The sequence below is a fragment of the Sminthopsis crassicaudata genome, chromosome 2 (assembly GCF_048593235.1).
Source record: "Sminthopsis crassicaudata isolate SCR6 chromosome 2, ASM4859323v1, whole genome shotgun sequence".
Classification (NCBI taxonomy): domain Eukaryota; kingdom Metazoa; phylum Chordata; class Mammalia; order Dasyuromorphia; family Dasyuridae; genus Sminthopsis; species Sminthopsis crassicaudata.
In genome coordinates, this window is record NC_133618.1 from 275922802 (window position 1) to 275945341 (window position 22540).

The 22540-nt window shown below is 36.0% G+C and overlaps 1 protein-coding gene across 1 annotated transcript in view; it reads left to right on the plus strand.

Moving 5' to 3' along the window:
• Positions 1–21033, plus strand: part of LOC141556053 (normal mucosa of esophagus-specific gene 1 protein-like) — a 63606-nt gene extending 42573 nt beyond the window's left edge. The window contains exon 6 of the transcript XR_012486411.1: positions 21014–21033. The gene's annotated coding sequence lies outside the window, so the exon portion shown is untranslated. The remainder of the gene's footprint in view (positions 1–21013) is intronic.
• Positions 21034–22540: the final 1507 nt, after the last annotated feature.

The following is a 22540-nucleotide window of genomic DNA, read 5'->3' on the forward strand; positions in this document are numbered from 1 at the left end:
ATTGGTTTTCTGTATAAGATTTAATTAATTTAGTTAAATTTAAATTAATTCCTGAGCTATGTTCATCATTTAATTTTTCCTTGTCCTTTTGAAAATGTTTATTTTAAATATGAAAAATAACTTGTGAACTTAACTGAAACCAATTTATTACTATTATTGATATGAGGTTATGATATTCTAAAAGTTTAATATTTGTAAGAACCACATATACTATTATTTTTATTTACTTCTATTTTGTTTATTTTCCCTATCCTTAACATTAAGGACAGAAGATTTAGGGGGGTGAAGTAAAGTAATGGATGAAGAAAACTGGGAAGAGACGATTGGCATGAAATCTGAGAACTAAATTTATATTTTACTGGTGCATTTCAGCCCTAACTCAGGGAGTGAAAGGAATGCTTTTAAATTATTGATGTCTTCTGTTTTTTTTATATCATTTAATTATTGATATCTTTTGTTTTTGCATTATCTTTATTCTCATATTTCTTAGGTCATCTGTTATAGAAAGTCATCTGTTATAACAAATAAAGGGGGGGAAAGTATCACAGTCAAACAAATCAATTCATTTATATCAATCAAGTACATTGCCTTATGAATCATGTTGGGAGAGAAAAATCAGAACAAAAGAGAAAAACCAATGGAGAAATAAAAAAAAGAAAAAAGAAGTTAACATAGCATGTGTTGATTTACATTCAGTCTCCTTAGTTTTTTTTCCGTAGATGCAGATGGAATTTTCTGTTCAAAGTCTATTGGGATTGCTTTGAATCACTGAACCACTGAGAATAACCAAGTCTTATATAGTTGATGATCACACATTCTTGCTGTTGTATATGATGTATTCCTCGTTCTGCTTTTTTGCTCACCATCAGTTCATGTAACTCTTTCCAGGCCTTTCTAAAATCAGCTTGTTCATCATTTTTTATAGAACAATAATATTCCATTACTTTTTTTTACTATATAACTCATTCAGCCATTCCCCAATTAATGGGTACCTTACTCATTTTCCAATTCTTTTCTACACAAAAAAGAGCTTGCCACCTATTTTGTCAGTGAATATTACTGTCAGGCAGTAAATGGATCTTGCCTGTGTTATTGACACTTTTCTGCCATTTTATTGTTGTTCATAATCTCATCTCAATATTTAATGACTACTGTCATTAAGCTTTAAGTATCTCAAAATTGGATTTGTAAAGTCTGATCAAGCATCTATTATACCTGTTTTTACTCTGTTTTCTCTTGAGATAAAATTTTATCTGCCCCATTTTAACATGCTATTAATGTACTTTTCTGGCAGTTAAATAAATAAACATTAGGTTGAAAACAGAACTATTAATCTGGAAATAGTCTATCAGTTTGCTGCTTTTTGGTGAACATCATAAAATTCAATTTTTCACATTTGGCTAATTCTGAATGTGACTCATGAATCTAAATTCTTTGTCCTTGTACCAGATTCAAATTCAAAAGAAATTCTGGCTCTTATCACCTGTTAAGAACCACGCCTAAATTTGAAGGGGCAGATCTGTTCTCTGAAAGCCCCCAACAGCTGTGAATTATAACACACTTGAAAGAGTTGCAAATCAGCCTTTACTGTTGCTTGTGAATTGGGAATGAAATAAATCAGAGGCAAGAGAGAAGAGGAGGAATGTCAGAAATTGCAACTGCCTCTCAATCTCCTTGTATTGCTTTCAGAGAGAAATGTTCAACTTTCCTTCATGAGTAAGGGTTGAGGAATTATATGGGAGAAGTAATCCAGAGATGTTTGTTAACATTTAAGGATCAATAGGACAAGAGGCCAAGGATTCAATAGTAAGGGATAGTGTACAATTGAATTGGTTTGAGATTAGAGAAGAAAGGAAGCAAAAGGTAATAATCTGAAAAATTATTGAGGGGCTAGAAAGATTTTTCAGAGTATCCCCAAAATACTAGTGCAGTATAAAAAGCTTAAAACTGCACTAAAACTTTTCGGTTATGTTGTATATTATAATGAGAGAAAAAATATAATGAGAGTAAAGAAAAGGGGGAGATAGAATTATAAGATAGAATGATATAATTAGAGGAATGCCAGATTTTTTAAAAAGGAAGTTGAATATTTCTGGGTAATGAGATCCAGGAATTAATATCCCAGTGAAAAGCTGAGGTGGAGTGGAAGAGTAGGTTCTCTTAAGAACATGGTAATTGAGAAGTTTAGGGTGGTTTGAGCTAATATGGGGAAGGAAAGCAGGAGATAAGCTTAGCTTTGACCTCCTTTAGGAAGTGAGATCTATAACCTCAAAACAGTACACAAGAACAACCATTAATCTGTATAGGGGGGAAATTTTTAATTGGCTTAATTTTTAACTTCATTAACTTCAAAAAAGGGAAAAGTTTCTGTGTGAGCGTGAAAAGGAGTGTCAATAGGGAACAAAGCATATTCTGACTTTTCTTCCAAGATCAGCATATTAGGGGAATAAAGATACATTCAGTAGCAAAGAGGATAATTTGTTGTTGTTCAGTCATTTTCCATCTCGGCCCACTTTTATAATCTCATTAAGGATTTTCTTGGCAAACATACTAGAGTGATTTACCTTTTCTTCTCCAGCTTATTTTACTAATAAGGAAATTGAGGCAAACAGGTTTAAGTGACTTGCCCAGAGTCATATGCTTAATAAAGCAGCTAGATTGCATAATAGATAGAGCAATAGGCCTGGAATCTGGAAGCTCTAAATTCAGATTTGAATTTAGACATGTACTAATCTCAACTTCTAAACTAATTTAATTAATTAGGGTTTTTTTCTCTTAACTTAAGCATTTTGTTACATGGGCTGCAAAACCCTTTAAAGAATGCCATAATATAAAGGATTTTCTGCAGAGATAGGTATAAATGGGGGACAGGGGAGAGTGGGGAAGGTAAATTCCTACATAGCAAACAATCCCAGATCTAGCCAGTAACAGATTGCCAAAGTTGTGGAATTCAACTCATAGCAGAAAGGAACACTCCCATTATAATTTATCAGAAAAGTGGTCATTGAATTTCTGCTTGTAGCCCCCAATTAGATGATGCCTATTGCTTCCTGAAGCACTTTATCCACTTTTGAACAGTGCTAATTCTTAGGAATGATTTCAAATTTAAATTCACTTATATATATATACCTAGTATTGAAAGAATGAGGAGTGGTTAAAAATAGAAAATCTAAGAGGGATCTTTCAACTCTTAGATCCTAAGATCTGAATCACTTTTATCAGTTCCAAAGGGAGCAGCCTGTATATACCTACTCCACTCATTTATCCCCAGGCAATAGCTGGGTATGATGATTGTGGGCTAGGTTCCTGTACAGATTCTTGATTTGTAGGATACCTTAATGGAGTGAGGAGCTCCCCTCTGGTGAATCGTGGCAGGGAGAGGCTAAATTGAATATGCTTATCAAATCCATCTATAACATGGTGTATACCCCAAATTACTGATCATTGTCCCCAGGTTTTCTGGAATCAAGGTATCCTCACATTCTGGCCCGTTGAAAGTCTCCTCATAGCTCCACCTTGAAGAGAAGCTCAGCCAGAGCTGCTTTGCATAAGTGAAATTTCCATTTACTTATGATAGGACAACTGAATTCAAGGCCCCTTGAATTATGGAGAGTTCAAAGTCTTCCTGACCTTAATCCTTGAGAACTGCTAGAACCAGATTGGGGAATGTTTAACAGAATAAATAAAAGTACACCAAAACATAGATAATGTTAATTTATGGATTTCTAAGTCCACCTACAACCGGGGATCATTTCTTTTTGAATTTGATAAGTACAGGATTAAAGGACTCTCAAAAATTCCTTCTAATTCTTAATGGATGATCCTCCACTTGCTAGACTGTTTTTGTCATTCTGCATTAACTATCTCTCAAAGCTTCTCTGCAGTGATGAAAGTGTAAAGACGATGGAGCAGTCATTGATTGAGCTTGTATCCGGATAGCCAAGCCCAGCAAAGACAAGGTGGAGAAATACAGGTCTAAATAATTAGAGAGAAGAAATTTAAAAAGCAGAACAAAACTATGTTAAAGATTCTGGGATGATTCAATCTTGGCAAGTGTTTGACAGTAATACCAAGGTAGGCTAACCCAGTGCAAAACTGGAAAGTGCCAAAGTACTCCACCCTATCCATTTGGGGACTTGGTCTCCTCACCTTCCCCACTCCCCAGAGCTTTCTTGCTTCCTCCTTCCAGCTCCCCACTCCTACCCCTTATAGTTATCTATTAGTTTCTTCCTTTATACTTTATACTTTATACTAAGGTTAAAGTGTTATTAGTGCTAATAACAGTTTTAAATAACTAGTTTAAAATCATATCCCTCCCATAATTATGTGCATTTAAATAAGAATTAATCTTAAAATCTTGTGCCACAGTTTTCTTTTAATGTCCTGACCCAGTTTCCCTAATTGTCCTATTCAGTTACTCGGCCTCAGGTTATAATCATTCCCTCTTAATGTTAGGATAAAAGTCTTATATCTTAGACCTTAGGCTATAGTCATTCCCACTAAATGTTTGATGGGATAAAGGCCTTTATCCATTTTAGACATTGTGAGGGATATAGAAGACGCTTACCCAAAATGACTACTCAGAGATCATTCAGTAGAAGGCAGTAAAGTTTATTGAAAACCCCCGAGGATGAGATAAGAAAGAGAAAGTTTGAGGTAGGAGGGCTAAAGAAGTAGTGAAGATACACAGCTTTTATACAAGAGATTACCTCACAAATAAGAGAGCATTGAGAAGGGGAGGGGGAGGCATCTAATTGGTTGTTGCTGTTTGGAGAGATTAGAATGGAAGGTTTCTGTTTACATTATAAGTTGGGGAGCATTGAGAAATAGGTGCCTTCTCCCCTTAATTGAATGTTAGACATGGGTGCCAACAGACCTTCAAAATTTAGATTACTAAACTAACAGCATTCAACTAATAGTCTAAATATTGATAACATTGAATAGTGATAAATGTCATCATTTCAAGTCAAGTAAATATATCTAAAGTTTAAGTAAATATTAACTAACACATCATTATTCAGGTCACAGAGACATAGAAATAATGAATAATAAAATATAGAAAAAAGAATTTAAACATTCCTATAAGTTTTTCACCTTATCTCTCCATTCCCCACAACATCATTAGAATATCATGAGCCTCTCTAGTACCTCCCTCCATTATGTCATCCTCATCCTAGGTTCCTCCCCCTATTAGGTCTTCCCCATCCAGGTTCCTCCCCCATTATGTCATTATTCTTGTAACCCTATAAAATAATCTTGTATCTGACATTCACTGCTGGATTCTTTGAGACCATAGTCTCATTCAGCCCTCGGACCAAACCATGGGTCCATTTGGTTCCAGTAAATCTCTCCATTAAATAAATTATTAAATTGTTCTCTAATCTCCCTCAGTTTCTCTGGCATTACAAAACTAAAAGGATGAAAGTTTGTCACAGAGCAACTACTTCAAGGAGATTTTGAGAGACATTAGGTCCTCTAGAGAAGGGAAGGGATTAAGCATTTATGGAGTATCTCCTATGTACCATTTTTTTCCCCCCTTGAGGTAATTGGGGTTAAGGGACTTGCCCAGAGTCACACAGCTAATAAGTGCTGTGTGCTACAGAAATGGTGAGGGGTCACCATTTAATAAAAAAAAGCTGAAGAGAGCTCTAGAGAAAAGTAAAGTTTATTGTACATTCTCGAGAGAAGGGTGTCCCACCCTTCGAGCAGACAATCAAAGAGAGGAAGCACCTCCTGTGGGCAGGACAGCACCTTTAATCTTTAACACAAAACACCCCCTCCCACCACTGACCCTCATCTTCATTGGCTGAGAGTCTTACATTCTAAACTCGAGATCTGCCCATGAAATTGAACTTGACCAATAAGTACATAGTTGCCCATATTTGGCTGAAATAGGGAGGAGGTATCACGAGAGGGGAACGCAATTATGCCCTTGATGTTCACAGTCCTTCAGGCCTACTCAAACACTGAAGTAGATGAAGCTTTACTTCAACTGGTCTTGAAAGATCTCACCTCATCTCATTCAGTGCTAAGTGTCTGAAGCCAGAAAGATTTGAATTCAGGTTTTTCTGACTCCAGGACCAGGGCTCTGTCCACTGTACCATCTAGCTGCACCACTATTAAAAAATATTGTCTCACCTGGATTCATTGCAGCATGGCTGAAACAATACCTTATGGGCAAAGGTCTAGCACATAATAGATGCTCAACAAATATTTATTTCTTCTTTCTTATCTGAAGAAATAGTATAAGAGATAGGACAGCTAAGTGGCACAGTGGATACAGTACTGGGCCTGAAATCAGGAAAATCTAAATTCAAATCTACTCTCAGATGCTTACTAGCTGTATGATGCTGAACTAGCCGCTTAATCTCAGTTGTTTCAGTTTCCCTGTCTGTAAAATAAGCCTAAAAAGGAAATGGCAAACTATTCCTTATCTTTGCCAAGAAAACCTTAAATAGGGTCATGAAGAGTCAGAAATGACTAAAATAACCAAACAACAACAACAAAAATTTATAAGGAACATAGGGGTTGTGGTGGACTATTTTCTACCCTTTCTACAAGGTTTTAGCAGCAGGAAGAGTTTGAGTGGAATTACTGGAGAAGGTTATTAAAATGCTGGGCCTTATGTTATGCTGAGATTAGTTTAAGACCTCCATTCCCACCAAGATGGTCTGGTGAGATTAACTCTGGGGAAACAACCCCAAGGATAGACCTTATCTTAGGAGGCACTAAAGTTAGAGGATTGACCCTGGATTCAAGAGGACCTCAAAAAAAAAAAAAAAAAAAAAAAAAAAAGGAAGTATTAAGATTAATTGAATAATTAATATGGTTCTTCACAAATCATTAAGTGAGCCTGTCTTTTTAAATCAACCTCCCAAATAGGGAAAGTGGCTTTGTGGACTCTCTGACAGGATTCTTTTCTGTCTGCCCTAAAGCTATGTAATTAAAATTCTTCTATCTTAACTTCTTCTTCTTCTATCTGCTTGTTTATTGACTTCCAGTCTAATGGACCTAGGTGAAAGGAATTACTCCCTAATATTAGGATCTTTAAACTGAGGAACTTATCAACACTAGTCACCTGAGCACTGCCCATCAGGTGATGCTATATAAACTTTTTTATCTTCTAGCCTTGCCTTTTTATTGACTTCCAGTCAAATGAACCAAGTTAGGAGGGAATTATTCTCCTGGAGGATCTCTGGGATGAAGAATTTCCCAACAGTAAATATGTTTTCTGAAAAATATCACTCTATGAAAACCACACAGTAGAAACCACATTTATGGTTATGGGGTAAATGGAGTTGAGATCATATGCTAAAAAGCTTTGTGACACACACACACACACAAATAGGAACTTACTTAAAACATGGAAGTTCAGTTGTTTTTAGTCATGCTGACTCTTTTGTGACCCAATTTGAGGTTTTCTTGGCAAAGACACTGGAGTGGTTTGTCACTTCCTTCTCAGTTCACTGAGGATAATTAGGCAAACAGCATTTATGTGAATTGCACTGTCACAGCTAGTAAGTCTCTGAGGCTAGATTTGAGCTCCCAAAGAGGAGCTTTCAGGCCAGGTGCTCTATCCACTGTACCATCTAGCTGCCCAATAAAATAGGGTAGCACAATTAATATGTCACATGGTTTAAACAACTACACTATAAAGTGGGTACACCCTCAGTTTCAGATTGCAGGCTGAAATTGAGCTTCTGGGTAGAAGGGAAGGGTAAGGTTGAAATGGAGGGAGAAGTGATAAATTTTGGAAGGGTCGCAGTTTTTGATTTATTGTGAAGTGGTGCCATTTTTTGCATCCTTAATGTTTCTTACAGAAGAAATAGTATAGAGGCAAAATTGAAATTTGAGTCAATGCTCAAAGCATTCCTTAATATATTCATTGTATTGGAAGATATTTTTGAAATACATGTTAAAGCAGAATGGAATATATTTAAATTTTGTGGCTTTTAGTTAGGAAGTAAGAGTTTCCCAACCTACCCCAGGGTCTTTTGGAAGAGAAGTGAACACAGCTCCCTGCAAAGACTGTTTCAACCACAATGACCCCTCAGATACTCCATTGGTGAGGGTAATCATCTCTGCAACATCACGGCTAGAAACTGAAGATGTCCTTGCTTCTTTTGCTGCACCATTCCCCTACAATGCAACCTGATGTTCCATGACTTTTCTTCTTCATCTTCTGGTTCTGAGTAAATACTCTAAACTCTTCCACTGAGTTCAGCAATGCTCCTTGAGAATTTGGAGTGGTGCTGATGCAGTGCCATGTCCCATGAGATCGTCTTAATATATTAATATATATTAAAGAGCATTAGAATCATTGTTAGAAAGCCTGGTTGAAATGTTGAGTCTGCCACTTATTAACCATGGATTTCAAAAACTCATTTAAGTTCTCCAAGCCTTAGTTTTACATCTGGAAAAATAGAAATTATAATGTTTGTTGTAAGTGTGAATGCCTATCTCTCCTACCTCAATAATCACAGAGGATGAAGACTTCTCAATTGAATAAATAAGATATGAAGTAGGGGAGAAGAGGTCTCGGCAATCTCCATTAAATCAATTAATTAATCAATAAAAGGCATCACTCTAGGTTCAAGATATTTTTGATCAATTTGGAGGGAATGAAAGTCAGTGAATGAAATGAAAGAGGATGAACAAGAAGTGTATTGGGATTGGCTGCGTAGCCTCAGTCATACTCAATAGATTTTCCATAAAATAATAAGCCATGTTGGATTTCCAGCTTCCTGTCTCTGGCCAACCTAGAAAAGAAAGCATTTGCAGATAGGATTCTAGGAGGGAATCAATTGCAGGAGAGGGGGAATGAGAAAAGCTTCTGTCTCCTCCTCCCCATCCTCCTCTTCCTAGAGGAGGATCTAGTGAACTTGGAAAGTTTTAGAGTGGATTTTTCAACAGTGTCCCAGTAATACATGCAGGATAATAGTGACTGGTGGAAATCTCAACATCAAGAACAAACCAGACAACTTGAGGAAATGAAGTTTCAGGATTATACAAAGAGAATGCCTCAAAGCTAAATAATGCCTATACCCAAAGTAGAAAAGAATTTCCAAGAATCAGGAACTGTGACTTACCCCTCTGCCATATGAGTTCCCTCAACTTCCGCATATCTTTGTAGAAAAGGGTGTCCTAGTCTAGGTGGGAGGGAATGGGAATATTTTGTACCAATTATTTTTACTATATCATCTTACTCTTAACTAACAACTCATTAAGTGGAACTAATTGATATCATCTAATAATCCTTGTTAAAGAATGAAATGAGTGGAAGAAAAAATTACATTTTAATGTCAATATTACAAAAAGAAATGGTTTTAAAGACAGACATTGATGAAGAATTGAGCAGAACTAGTAGAACAATTTATTTATTTATTTTTGAGAATGAGAATATTATGTTGTGATCCACATTCAGTTCCCACATTCCTCTCCCAGGGTGTAGATGGCTCTCTTCATAATAAGATCTTTAGAACTGGCATCAATCATCTCATTGTTGTAAAGAGTCACCTTCATCAGAATTGATCATAGTATAATATTGATGTTGCTGTGTAAAATGGTTTCCTAGTTCTGCTCATTTCACTTCACATCAGTTCATGTAAGTCTCTCTAGGTCTCTCTAAAATCATCCTCCTGATCATTTCTTACAGAACAAAAATATTCCACAACATTCATATACCATAACTTATTCAGCCATTCTCTAACTGATGGGCATCCACTCAGTTTCCATTTTCTTGCCACTATAAAAAGGGCTGCCACAGAAATTTTTGCACATGTGGGACCCTTTCCCCAGGAGAACAATTTATACAGCATTGGAATAACAATTTAGAAAGTTATCTAATGGTAGCCATGAGGTGGAGTGAAAGAAGAGAGGGGAAAAAAAATTATAAAAAGTACACAAAAAAAGAAGCAGAGAATAAAAGAAAATGTACAAGAAAGCATAGAAAATATGAAAACTCATAGTATTTATTATATATATATATATATATATATAAAGTAAACAGTGTGAAATGTAAATTCATGATATTGTAGTGGATCCTCTTTATATGTGTTAAGAATATGAAAATGTTATCTTTTTTGGTCTTTATGTAGTTAGGTTCAGAGAGTTTTTTTAATTATTATTCATATTGATCAGTGCAATGACCAATTATTATTCCAGAAGATCTTACTGATGAGTCATTCTATCCAACTCCTGATGGTGATGGATTCAAGTTACCCCCAAGTTCTGTCTTCAGATTAAACATTTATAATTCCTTCAACTCATATGGCTTACTTTCAAGTCTTCTTATAATTTTAACCATCTTTCTCTAGAAGCTTATCAGTCAATCCACATTTATTAAATGTCTACTGGGTATCATGTATTATAAACTTAATGCTGGGGATATAAAGAAAGGGATAAGAGACAATATAGTTCTCAAGGAGTTCACAGAATAATGAAGCATTCATTCAACATGAAAATGACTTATATACAAGCAAGTTAGACATGGGATAAATTGAAAATAAGAAACAGAAAAGGAATTAGCATTAAGAGAGATCAGGAAAGGTTTTTTGTAAAAGGTGAGATTTTAGCAAGGAATTGAAGAGAGCCAACATATATTTAATAAATACTTTGAAGGAAGTTAAGGATGCTAGGAGGTACAAGTGAGGAAGAAGTTCATTAAGTGTGTGAGGTAGCCTGGATAAATACATAGAGGCAAAAAATAACGGTGAGTTCAAAGAAAGGCAAGTAGGCCACATTGGATGGAACATAAGTAAATGAAGTAGGAGCTGTATTAAATACAATTGGAAAAGTTGGAGGTAGCTAGATTCTGAAGGACTTTAAAAACCAAGCAGAGGAATATTACTTTTATCCTAGAAGCAAAAGGGAGAAAAGGAGGAAATAAGCAATTAATAAACACCTCTTTTGTGTCAGCTACATAGCCAAGGTTTGAACTAATGAAGCAGATGAAATGCCAAGCCTGTAGTCAAAAAGATTCATCCTCCTGCGTTCAAATTTGGCCACAGATACTTTATTAGCTGTATGACCTTGGGCAAGTCACTTACCCCTCATTATCCCAGTTTCCTTATCTATAAAATGAGCTGAAGAAGGAGATGGTAAACCACTCCAGTGTCTTTGCCAAGAAAACTTCAAGTGGGGCACAAAGAGTTGGACACAATTGAAAATGAGTGAGCAATGAGTGTCAGGTACTGTTTATTTCTTTATAAATATTGTCTTGTTTGAGGCTCATAATAACCCTGAGAGGTAAGTGTTATTAGTATCCTAATGAGATGAATAGAGGTTAAGTGACATCCTAAGAATCATTCTCACAAATGTCCAAAGAACTGCTAGTAAATGTCTGCCATTTGATTTGAACTCAGGTCTCAACTGCATATCTATTGCTCTATCGCTGTCTTACCCAGCTGCCTACGGAGCATTTAAAAGAAACTTTTTGGGAAGGGCAATGATACAATTTGACTTGCCCTTTTAAGAATATTAATTTGTGACTAACATGATAGAAAAGAAAATAACAAATGTTGGAGGAAAAGTTGGGACACAAAGGCTCTGTTGGAATTGTGAATGGATCTAATCATTCTAGAGAGCAATTTGGAACTATGCCCAGAGATCTATAAAGCTGTGTAAAAACTTTGATCCAGCAATACCACTACTAGGTCTTTATTCTAAAAATGTTAAAGAAAAATGAAAAGTTCTATATGTACAAAAATATTTATAACAGCTCTTTTTGTGGTGACAAAGAATTGGAAATTGAGAGGATGCCCATCAATTGGGGAATGGCTGGACAACTTGTGGTATATGATTTTATTAGAATATAGTTGTGCTATAAGAAATGATGAGACACAAAAAGTTACCAAACTGTGCATACCCTTTGACTCAGCAGTGTTACTACTGGGCTTATATCCCAAAGAGATACTAAAGAAGGGAAAGGACCTGTATGTGCAAGAATGTTTGTGGCAACCTTCTTTGTGGTGGCCAGAAACTGGAAATTAAGTGGATGCCCATCAATTGGAGAATGGCTGAATAAACTGTGGTATATGAATGTTATGGAATATTATTGTTCTGTAAGAAATAATCAGCAGGATGATTTCAGAAAGGCCTGGAGAGACTTGCATGAACTGATGCTGAGTGAAATTAGTAGGACCAGGAGATCACTGTATACTTCAACAACAATACTGTATGATGATCAATTCTGATGGACATGGCCCTCTCCAACAATGAGATAAACCAAATCAGTTCCAATAGAGCAGTAATGAACTAAACCAGCTACACCCAGCGAAAGAACTCTGGGAGATGACTATGAATCACTACATAGAATTCCCAATCCCTCTATTTTTTTCTGCCTGCATTTTTGATTTCCTTCACAGACTAATTGTACACTATTTCAAAGTCTGATTCTTTTTGTACAACAAAATAACTGTTTGGACATGTATATATACATTGTATTTAATTTATATTCTAACATATTTAACATGTATTGGTCAACCTGCCATCTGGGGCAGGGGGAAGGAGGGGAAAAATTAGAACAAAAGGTTTGGCAAATGTTGTAAAATTACCCATGCATATATCTGGTAAATAAAAACTATTAAAAATATTAAAAAAAAAAAAAGAAAAGAAAAGAAAAGAAAAGAAAAGAAAAGAAAAAAATTGATGAGCCAGAATGGTTTCAGAAAAACCTGGGAAGACTTGTAAGAACTGATACAAAGTGCAGTGAGTAGAACCAGGAGAACATTATATGTAGTTACAACAATATTGTAATCAACTGTTGTTAGGCAGTTGTTCCAAGCAATATAGCCAGCCATTTTCAGCACTTCAATGATCCAAGACAATTATGAAGGAACTATGATGAAAAATACTATTTACCTCCAGACAAATAACTGATGGAGACTGACTGCAGATCCATAGCACACTTTTCTCCTTTATTTTTCTTGGTTTGTTTGTGGAGTTGTTGTTGTTGTGCAGTGTTTTCTTTCACAAGATGGCTAAAATAGAAATATGTTTTGCATAACTATTCATGTCCAACTTATATTGCTTGCCTTTTCAAGGAGGGATGAAGAGAGAGAAAAAGATAATTCGGGACTTCAAATTTTTAAAAAATGAATATTAAAAATCATTCTATGTAATTGGAAACAATAAAATAAAAAAAAGTTCACTTTAAAAAAACATTGATTTGGCTGCAGTAAAAAAAAATAAATTTGAATATGAAGCAAAGATTTAGGTTTGGAAGGAAGATAATATAACAGAGGGAAGGACTGTGCATTTCTTGGAGTATCTGCAGGGTCCTTTGCTTGCTGCATATCCAAGTGGAGGCAGGTGAACGAGTCCTTGTTCCCTGATTCAGGACTTGAGAATATTCTTTGAATATTTCCTATTGATTTACTTTATGGCGATGGGAAAAAGTCCTTTAATTAGCTGCTGAGGTGAAGCTGAGTGGACATACAAAAAACAGGAATCAACAAAAAACCATTTTCCCTAGTGGCGGAAAGTAAAGAAAGAACTGCTGTATGCTTTCATATGGGGAGAGGGGTAGCAGGGACTGCTACTGGGTGTCTTATCTTCTCACCTCAACCCTTTGGAATCCATGAACACATGGTATGTCTTATTTCCTTTTCCGTGTTGTGTTTCTTCTCTCCTGGTCTTGGATAAATGGCTATTGGGGGGGGGGGGGGGGGAAATAGAGTGGAATATTGGAAGAGCTTCAGAGATTCAGCAGTTGGCATTTACAACAAAGGGAATGCTAGTAGTCATCTTGAATTCAAATCTGGTCCCAGATACTTACTAGCTTTGTGGCCCTGGATAGGTCACTTTAACCTTGTTTGCCTCAGTTTCCTCATCTGTAAAATGGGTTAGAGAAGAAAATGGCAGACCACTTCAGCCAGTATCTTTGCCAAGAAAATTCCAAATGGGGTCACAAAGAATTAGATACCATGAAAAACTGAACCAGCACCAGAACCAGCACCAGCACCAAACAACATTGAGCCAGCTCTAACCTGAATGACTCAGCTTTGCAGTGAATTGACCTTTACCCTAAAACACCATGTCACCCAAGAGAGCCACTCATTTATTAGCTGTCACACCTAGAATTGAATTTGGCAGGAGGGATGTTTGCAGCAACCATTTTAGTTTAAATACATTCTCCACAGGGACCTAGGTGATAGAAATGAGTGTGCCCCAATTCTGTTATTTTTTTTTCACTTAGGGCTTTGCTTTATCTTCTCAGTAAATATTCCTTTGTAATAATTAATTGATGTTAACAACTTTTAAGTGATTGGAAAATTATTAACTGATCAAAATATCAGGACAGTAGTTATTGGGGTAAACACATTAAATGTGGATTTGAGCAATAGCTCAAATGAGAGATTCTGTACCAAAGACTGTTTTTATTGAATTTTCTAGTCTTGGAGATCCAATAGAGAAAAATTTGCAACTTTTTTTCTGTTTTGTTTTGAGATATAATACTTCACAAGTCAAACAAGTTTCTTTATTATTATTTTTCCTTACTTGAATGTAGGTACACTGGTAATTTGGGGCTGCTAGATAGTGTGGTGGATAGAGTACTGAGTCTGAAACCAAAAAGATTTAAGTTCAAATCCAGTCAAAGATACTAGGGGTGTGACTCTGGGCAAGTCACTTAACCCTTATTTGCCTCAGTTTCTCATGTGTAAAACAGGGTCTTACTGGAGAAGGAAATGGGAAACCACTCTGGTATCTTTGCCAAGAAAACCTGGTGGTGTCATGAAGCATTAGACATGGTGGTGTGGCTAACCATTGTATAATTGTACCCAACATAAATATTGCTAGGGCCATCTCCAGTTGCCCTGATCTATATCTTGTCACTGGATCCAGGTGGTTCTGGAGGGAAAGTGAGATAGGTGACCTTGCACAACCTTCTTTCACTTAAATCCTTACTTAAATTTGCATGCCACCCGATGTCACGGTCCTCTTTGAGAACAAAGGACAAACAACAGCAATTGTCACTAATGTAAGAAGAATGAATTTTGCATTCCTAAAATGCTTATTTATAAAGAAAAATTTTAAATAGATCATGACTGCTTGCCTTACTGTGTGATCCTTGAAGTCAGATTCCTGTTTTGCCTCTAGCTTAATTAAATTTTACTAAGGAATATTTACTGAGAATTATAACAACATCCAAAGTAGGAGCACATCTCATGTGGAAAAGGAGCTTGGAATAATGGTTTCTGAGGTGTCTTCTAGTTTTTGATCAGGAGCCTATGATCTCTCCAAGCAGCTGTACAGTGGAAATTGTAAAGGGAAAACAAACAAACAAATAAACCTGTACAGACTAATCCCTGGCTGAGCAGGAACAGGGAAATTAATGAAACAAAGCAAAACAAGAAAAATGGGTGACTATCAAGAAGGTGGGGTGAGGTTGTATGGTTGACTCGGCTGAAGTCACCGCTCTGGGTGTGTCGAGTTCCTAAGAAAGAGTGTTGCAAAGTGTCACACTGCCTTTTATTTTGTTTCCTTGAGACCAGGAATGTAACATTTTATCCCTCCCCCAGTGTTCTCTGGTATTCTACAGAGGGATTAGGCAGTCTTTAGACTTTTTAAGCCTGTTCCATTTAGCCACTGAGAGAAAGGTTTGCTTCAAAAGGTATAAGAATATATATTACCTTGGTTCCTTTAGAACACAGTCCCAAACCCAAGGCTACCATAGCAGGGTACAATATTTTAAGACTGCAACTTAACTCAAACCTCATCATGGCTCGAATCCCTGAGATCATCAAGGGCACCCAAAACTGAGGATAAACTAAACAGAAGAGAAACATCCCAAGGCCCATTTCTGGGAATTGGGATAAAAAAGGGAAGTACCCCACCTTCTGGCTCCCACACTATGAGTGAATCTTTATCCTTTGGACACAGCCAGAAAGACCAGGAAGTGTCTTAGTCTGGTCAAATTTAAAGACATCATTCTGTTGTAGTTACGCAACAAATCAAAGGAGGCAACTCCCATGTTGCATAGTAGGAGGAATACCAGTAATCTTGTTAGGTAATTTGGATATTCCCCTTAACATTTATATTCTCCCAACCCCATCAAGTCAATCAAGTGAAGGAAGGTAGGTTTTACCACTCTCTCATCTCCAAGACCATTAATTAGTCAGTTGCTGAGTATTCCTGTTTATTGATGATTGGGTCTATGGCTTCCTTGCTTTTTCTTTTATTGCTTTTCTGGTTGCTTTGTACCTTTCTTCTTTTTCTCACCCCACTCCCTAAAACTTAAAAGTTGTTTGTTGTCTACATCCCTTACAACCAAACCATACAAAGAGAGGAAGCTTCAGTGAATCAAATTCTTCTAGTGACTGGGGTAGGCAAAGCTTCCTGAAAAGACTGAATGGAAGAAATAAGGCATTCCTGGACATTTTCCTGTTCTCTGTGGAAGTTTCTGTCTAGGATAATAATATTTCATGCCAGCTACTACATCTAGGAGTGAGGGTAATGTATTGTCCTGATGATGTGGAGGGCTAATCATTCTTCTCTCTTCTCCTATCCCTTCCTTTTGTGGATGATGTTATTTCTCCCCAGCTTCTCCTCTCAGGCATCTATCTACCTACTCCTATTCCTCCCAAAGGAGGAATAATATTCCTTTCAACCCTTCTTTCCTTGCCCAATTTTAATGGAAAAAAGTAGTCAAAGTACTATTTCTCATCCCCATCACAGTGACTCCTGACTTCCACTTGAAACCAAAGCTATTAAACTCATCTAAAAATAATTCAGCTCTGTTTTCTCCCTGCCCTGAAATATTATAAAACAAACAGTTCTTTCCCTCTCCCTCCCACTCCTAAGCATTTTTCTTTCCCCCAGTTCATTGACTTTTTCTCTGCTGCATTTGATTAATGAAATACTTAAATCACTTAATGGCTAAGCTTAGTCATTTTTGAAAACTAGTTTCAAAATAAGTTAAGTAGAAATCAAATAAATTCACAAGAAATACTGGCAAGAGAAAGAAAAGAAAAGAAGAAATAAAGCTTAGTTGCTGTGTACCTCATCACTACTGCTTTGTTGTCCCTAGAGCTATTTGTACCATTGGGCTGCTTTCACTAGACTGCTCCTGCTTTATCTCTTGTACTTTCTTTCCCCTTCTGTTTTTGATATAATAAGATAATTAAAAGCTGACTACTTAATGATTTTTGTTTGGCCTTCATTCTTGAAGAGGACCATGAAATGAGATGATTTCATGACATGCAAGTGAGTTGGATTTGAATGAGGGTAAGCTGTGCAAAGTGACCACTCTCAATTTTGTCTCCAGGACCATCTGGCTCCAGAGGCAAGATACAAATTATGACTGTTAGATATGGTCCTCTACTGTATAATGGAGACTCTTATTGAGGGAAGTGTTAACGGGGCTTATCTGTATTTTTCAGACAGGTAGCCTGAGGAACTATGCAGTTTTCTTTTTTGTTTTGTTTTGTTTTGCTTAAGGAAATTGCTTATTACTATGATAATATAATACTTTCTCATCGTGGTTAGGGATGGGGCAATCTTTGTAGTGAGTTTCTCTGAAGGTTTCATATCTAAAATATAGATTCAAATACATAAGAACAATGTTCATTTTCTAATAGTGTCAAAGGATACAATCATATACTTTTCATAGGAAGAAATCCAAGCTGCCAATAGATCAATAAATACAAAAATATTTATAGTAGTTTTTTTTGTTTGTTTGTTTTTTGTTTTTTAATAGTGATGAACTGGAAACTAAGGAAATACCTTTCAATTGGGTAATGGCTGAATGAATGGTTCATGAAAAAAAAAAAATGCTCCAAATCACTAATGATAAGAGAAATACAAATTAAACCAATTCTGAGGTTCCACTAACATATTGATAAAAGTGACAAAAATGAAATTATAGACAGGCTGTAAGAAAACAAGCATTATTGGTGGAGCTGAGCAATTAGAAATAGAAAGTGATTTGGAACTGTTCCTCACCCCAATGCCCACTCAAATCACTCAACTTTGACCCACTTCCAGGCCTGAAGAGATCAAAAAAGAGGAAAAGAACAATATATATAAAATATTTATAACAGTTCTTTTTTGTTATAGAAAACAACTGGAAACAAAGGGGATACCTATCAATTTGGGGATAACTGAATAAATGGTTCATGAATGGTTTATAGTTTATGAATATTATTGCTTTATGAGAAATTATGACAGATTTCTGAGAAATCTGCTATTACTTGTATGAACAGATTCAGAGCTAAGTGAACAAAATGAAGAGAACATTTTATACAAGAATAATAATATTGTGATCAAACAACTTTAAATGATGTTAAAATTCTGATTATTTGGAAGATTCTTTTTTTTTTTTTTTTTTCTGAGGCTGGGGTTAAGTGATTTGCCCAGGGTCACACAGCTAGGAAGTGTTAAGTGTCTGAGATCAGATTTGAATTCAGGTCCTCTGGACTTCAGGGCTGGTGCTCTATCCACTATGCCACCTAGCTGCCCCTATTTGGAAGATTCTAAAGAAATGTTGAAGAAGCATGCTTTTTGTCTTTTGACAGGGAAATGATGGATGCCAGGTGCATGCAGTGAGACGTTTTTCTTTTTGTTTTTTCCTGAGGCAATTGTGGTTAAGTGATTTTCCCGGAGTGACACAGCCAGGAAGTGTTAAGTGTCTGAGGCCAGATTTGAACTCAGATGGTCCTGACTAGGGCTAGTGCTCTATCCACTGCATCACCTAGCTGTCTACTTTTTGTTTGTTATATACTTAAAAGGAAGTTGTATACAATACAGATTCATAGTTGCCTATACAATCTATTTAAGTTGGCGTATGGAAATGCTATTTTTATTTAGTGTTTGTTAAATTTAGAGTAAAAAAATTAAAAACAAGAAAGGAAAAATATTTTCTCAATTCCCTTTAAATGGATTAAATTAAAAGAACCTATAATTTTTCATCAATTTAAGAGCAGAAGATTTGCCTAGTAGAAGAGTGGTACGGGGCAGGAGGTGATACATCTAGCAGAAAATAGTACAAATTGTTCCTGAAAAGACCAAGGAAACAGATACTGCAATTCAAAGTCATAAAAGGCTATTTGGGCATATGGGTTTTCTTTACTCATAGGGTTTCCTGCTAGGTTTTTGTAAGCAAGTGCCTACTCTTCCATATGAATCCTGAATATATTGGTGGGAGAATGTGTTGGGAGAATGCTTTTGCCTCATATTAAGTAAATGTTTTATGTTTAAGAAATAATGGTCATGGTTACTGATTTTGTGTAAATAGGAAAATACACCTGTTAGGGCTCAGGAGCCACAATTGGAGAACTATGTCTTTCTTCCACAAGTTACCCTTAAGATGGTGAGAAAGGTTGAGTTGTCACAAAATTGTCCTGGTCTGCCTGTTAATAACCTAGACTTGCTGGTGTGAGAAAAAGTTGGAGTAAGCAAGCCAGCCCAAATGGAGAGGAGGTGGTCAAATGAAGGTATAGCATTAATCTATTATATTCATATCACAACAAAGTGAAGTTAGAAGACCCAGGAGAACACTGTATACAGTAATAGCAATATTGTAATGATGATCAACTGTGAAAGACTTAGCTATTCTGATCAATACAATGATCCAAGAAAATTCTAAAGAACTCATGATGAAAAATGCTATCTGCTTCCAGAGAAAGAATCAATGAACTTTAAATGCAAATTGAAGTACAATTTTCTCACTTTATTTTTCTTGTTTTTTTTTTTTTTTAATTCAATATGGCTAATTTGGAAATGCTATGTGTAATTTGTATCAAATTCCTTGCCTTCTCAGTGGGGAGGAAAGGAGCAGAAGAAAGGGAGAGAATATGGAACTCAAAATTAAAAAGCAAATATAAATAAATTAAAAAAAACCCACAAAATAAAATAAATATATTCATATCACAATTTGGTCATTCTCCAATCATTAGACACATGTAAATGAATACTACTGTAGAATGTGGTTCACATCAGGCAGACAGTAGGACTAAATAAATGATCTCTGAGGAACTTTCTAATTCTAGGATTCCAGAGTTGTAAGTGCCCCATACATTTCTCTAAGGCATCCATGCTGATGGCAACCAAGGCAGTTGAGACAGTTAGTCTCAATTCCTGAGACAGTTAGTTTTCAGACTAGATTCTTCAACCAGCTCTCCTGCTGCCATATAAAACTAGAGTGCTTTTTCATGGCATAATTACAATTATGGGGTCATAACCTCAAATTTAAGAAGCTTTACAATGCCTTGTAGCTCCAAATCTATGATGTTCTTTGATTCTTCTAATAACCCTGCAAGGGAAGTAGTACAGGCATAATTCATTCAATCTGCGTTAGCACCCTGGATACCTTAGAATTAGCCAAAGTCAGGATAAGCAACAGTTCTTGGTCTTTATTCTTGGTCTTTAGTAGTAGCAGTCAAGGGGATGGACGAAGGATGAATGATTGGACCAGCACAGGATAGTGGGAAGGGCCATTTTCCAAGCATATTCTTATAGAGTATTGTCCAATTGTTAATTACCCTTAAGGGCTCGGTTGTCTGACCTCAGTGCATTAACTCAAGAGTTTCAGCCCTTTACATTCAACCAATCAATTTATTTTATTTAGTGTCTGCTATGTGGCAAGTACTGCACAGAAGATTTAAAAAAAGAGGTAAAAAACAGTTCCTACCCTCAAAGAACTTAAAATCTAGTGATAATTATCTCAATTTTACAGAAAATGAAATTGTGACTCAACTAGTGATAAATGGTGGAGAATAAGTCAGGTTTCTCTTGACGTTTTCTTTAAGTCAAGGCTTTTAAAACTTTTTCTACTTGTGATATCTTTTCACCAGAGAAATTTTTATACAACCTCAATATATAGGTATACAAAATATATAGATATGTAAAATAGGTATATAAACCAAACGTTTACTGATAATCATAAATAAATTTATTTTAAAACAATCCTTTGGTATACATATAATTTATCATTTATTAAAGACAAAAGCAAATTTTCATACTAACAATATGAATGTGCTTATTTATTTTTATATAAAAATTTAAATATTGGCAGAATATTTAATACTTTTTACTCTTACCAAAATTTTCTTTGCCCCCACATTCAATTATATGACCCCATACTTTTAGCTTTGCTCAAAATTATATTCCCTTTCCATCCTGCTCAAGAATGTCTGAGAACAAAGTAGAGTTGACTGTAGAAATTATATTATTGAGTAATTTGAATCTATTTTTCTTTTCATTTTAACTCATTCTCTTCTATCTAGAAGGAATTTAGACCTTTCTCACTTTAGACCTTAGTTGTTCTTTGTTCAATTCCCACTGGTTTTTTTAGGGCAGCTAGGTGACAGTGGGCAGAGCAACTGGCCTAGAGGCAGACTCAGACACTTATTACTAGCTGTATAACCCTGGGGAAGTCACTTAACCCTGTTTGCCTCAATTATCTGTAAAGTGAACTGTCCATAGGATCACAAAGAGTTGGACATGACTGAATGACTGAGCAATAACCTGTGCTATCAGATCCCATGTTCTTTCCACTGTACCACACTTCAGTTCTAGCACCAATAAAAGGATCCATAGTAGCTGAATCTGACATTATATACAATATTCTGCACCCTAAGTCAGTCTTTCACCTTTGTAAAGAAAGGAGGGAGATGAATTTTTTAACTCTTCTCTGAGGTCTAACTTAAAGGGTTTTTCTAATGTACAGCATATTATGACAACAGGCCCATGTAAAGGCCATGCATGATAAGGTCAGGCTCCTTCTCCAGAATCCAAGGGGCAGGAAGTTGCTGCAATTTCATTTATGTGAGAAGGATGTAAGAACTATGTGTTACACTGCTGTTTTGCTAAAATACCATAAATTAGGAAAGCAAAAGTAGGTAGATTTAGTGGGAAGAAAATTGAAGTTTGAAATCTCTTTCAACCTCTGCCTTCATTTGCATCAGCTGTGTATGGGGTATGGGAGAGGGAGGATTATTGATTCTTTATACCCAAAGAACTGGGGGTGAGGGGGGAGTAGGGAATGTCAAACCTATATGAGCTCATAAAAGAAAAAGAGAAGTGTTTTTCTAGTTCTTAAAGTATTTTTCATCTACTGAGAAAGGAGAAAAGCCCCAGTCAATCAGTCTATCAATAAACTATATGGGAGGCAATGAGCTCAACACTGGGGAAATATATTATAAGGAAAAATAGAAAGAAAATTAATCCCTGCCCTCAAAGAGTTTATAATCTAAGGTGGGAAGATTATACACGAAAAGAAGCTGAAAAGAAGTGGAGAGTTGGTGTTTCTAACATTCTATGAGTCTAGGAAATGATTATGAAAAGATAATGGAAATCAAACTGGGAAATGTCAAAGAATGCCTAATTGGGATATATTTCACTGCTATAGATAAATAAGACTATATACTTGTGGTTGTAGAACTAAAATCTTCCTCTTGACATGGTTTGCCATTTCTTTCTCAAGTTCATTTTACAAATGAGAAAACAGAGGCACAGGGTTAACCCTTAACCCAGGGTTACACTTTTAGTAAGTGTCTAAGATTAGATAAGATTAGATTTGAATTTAGGTTTTTCTGACTCC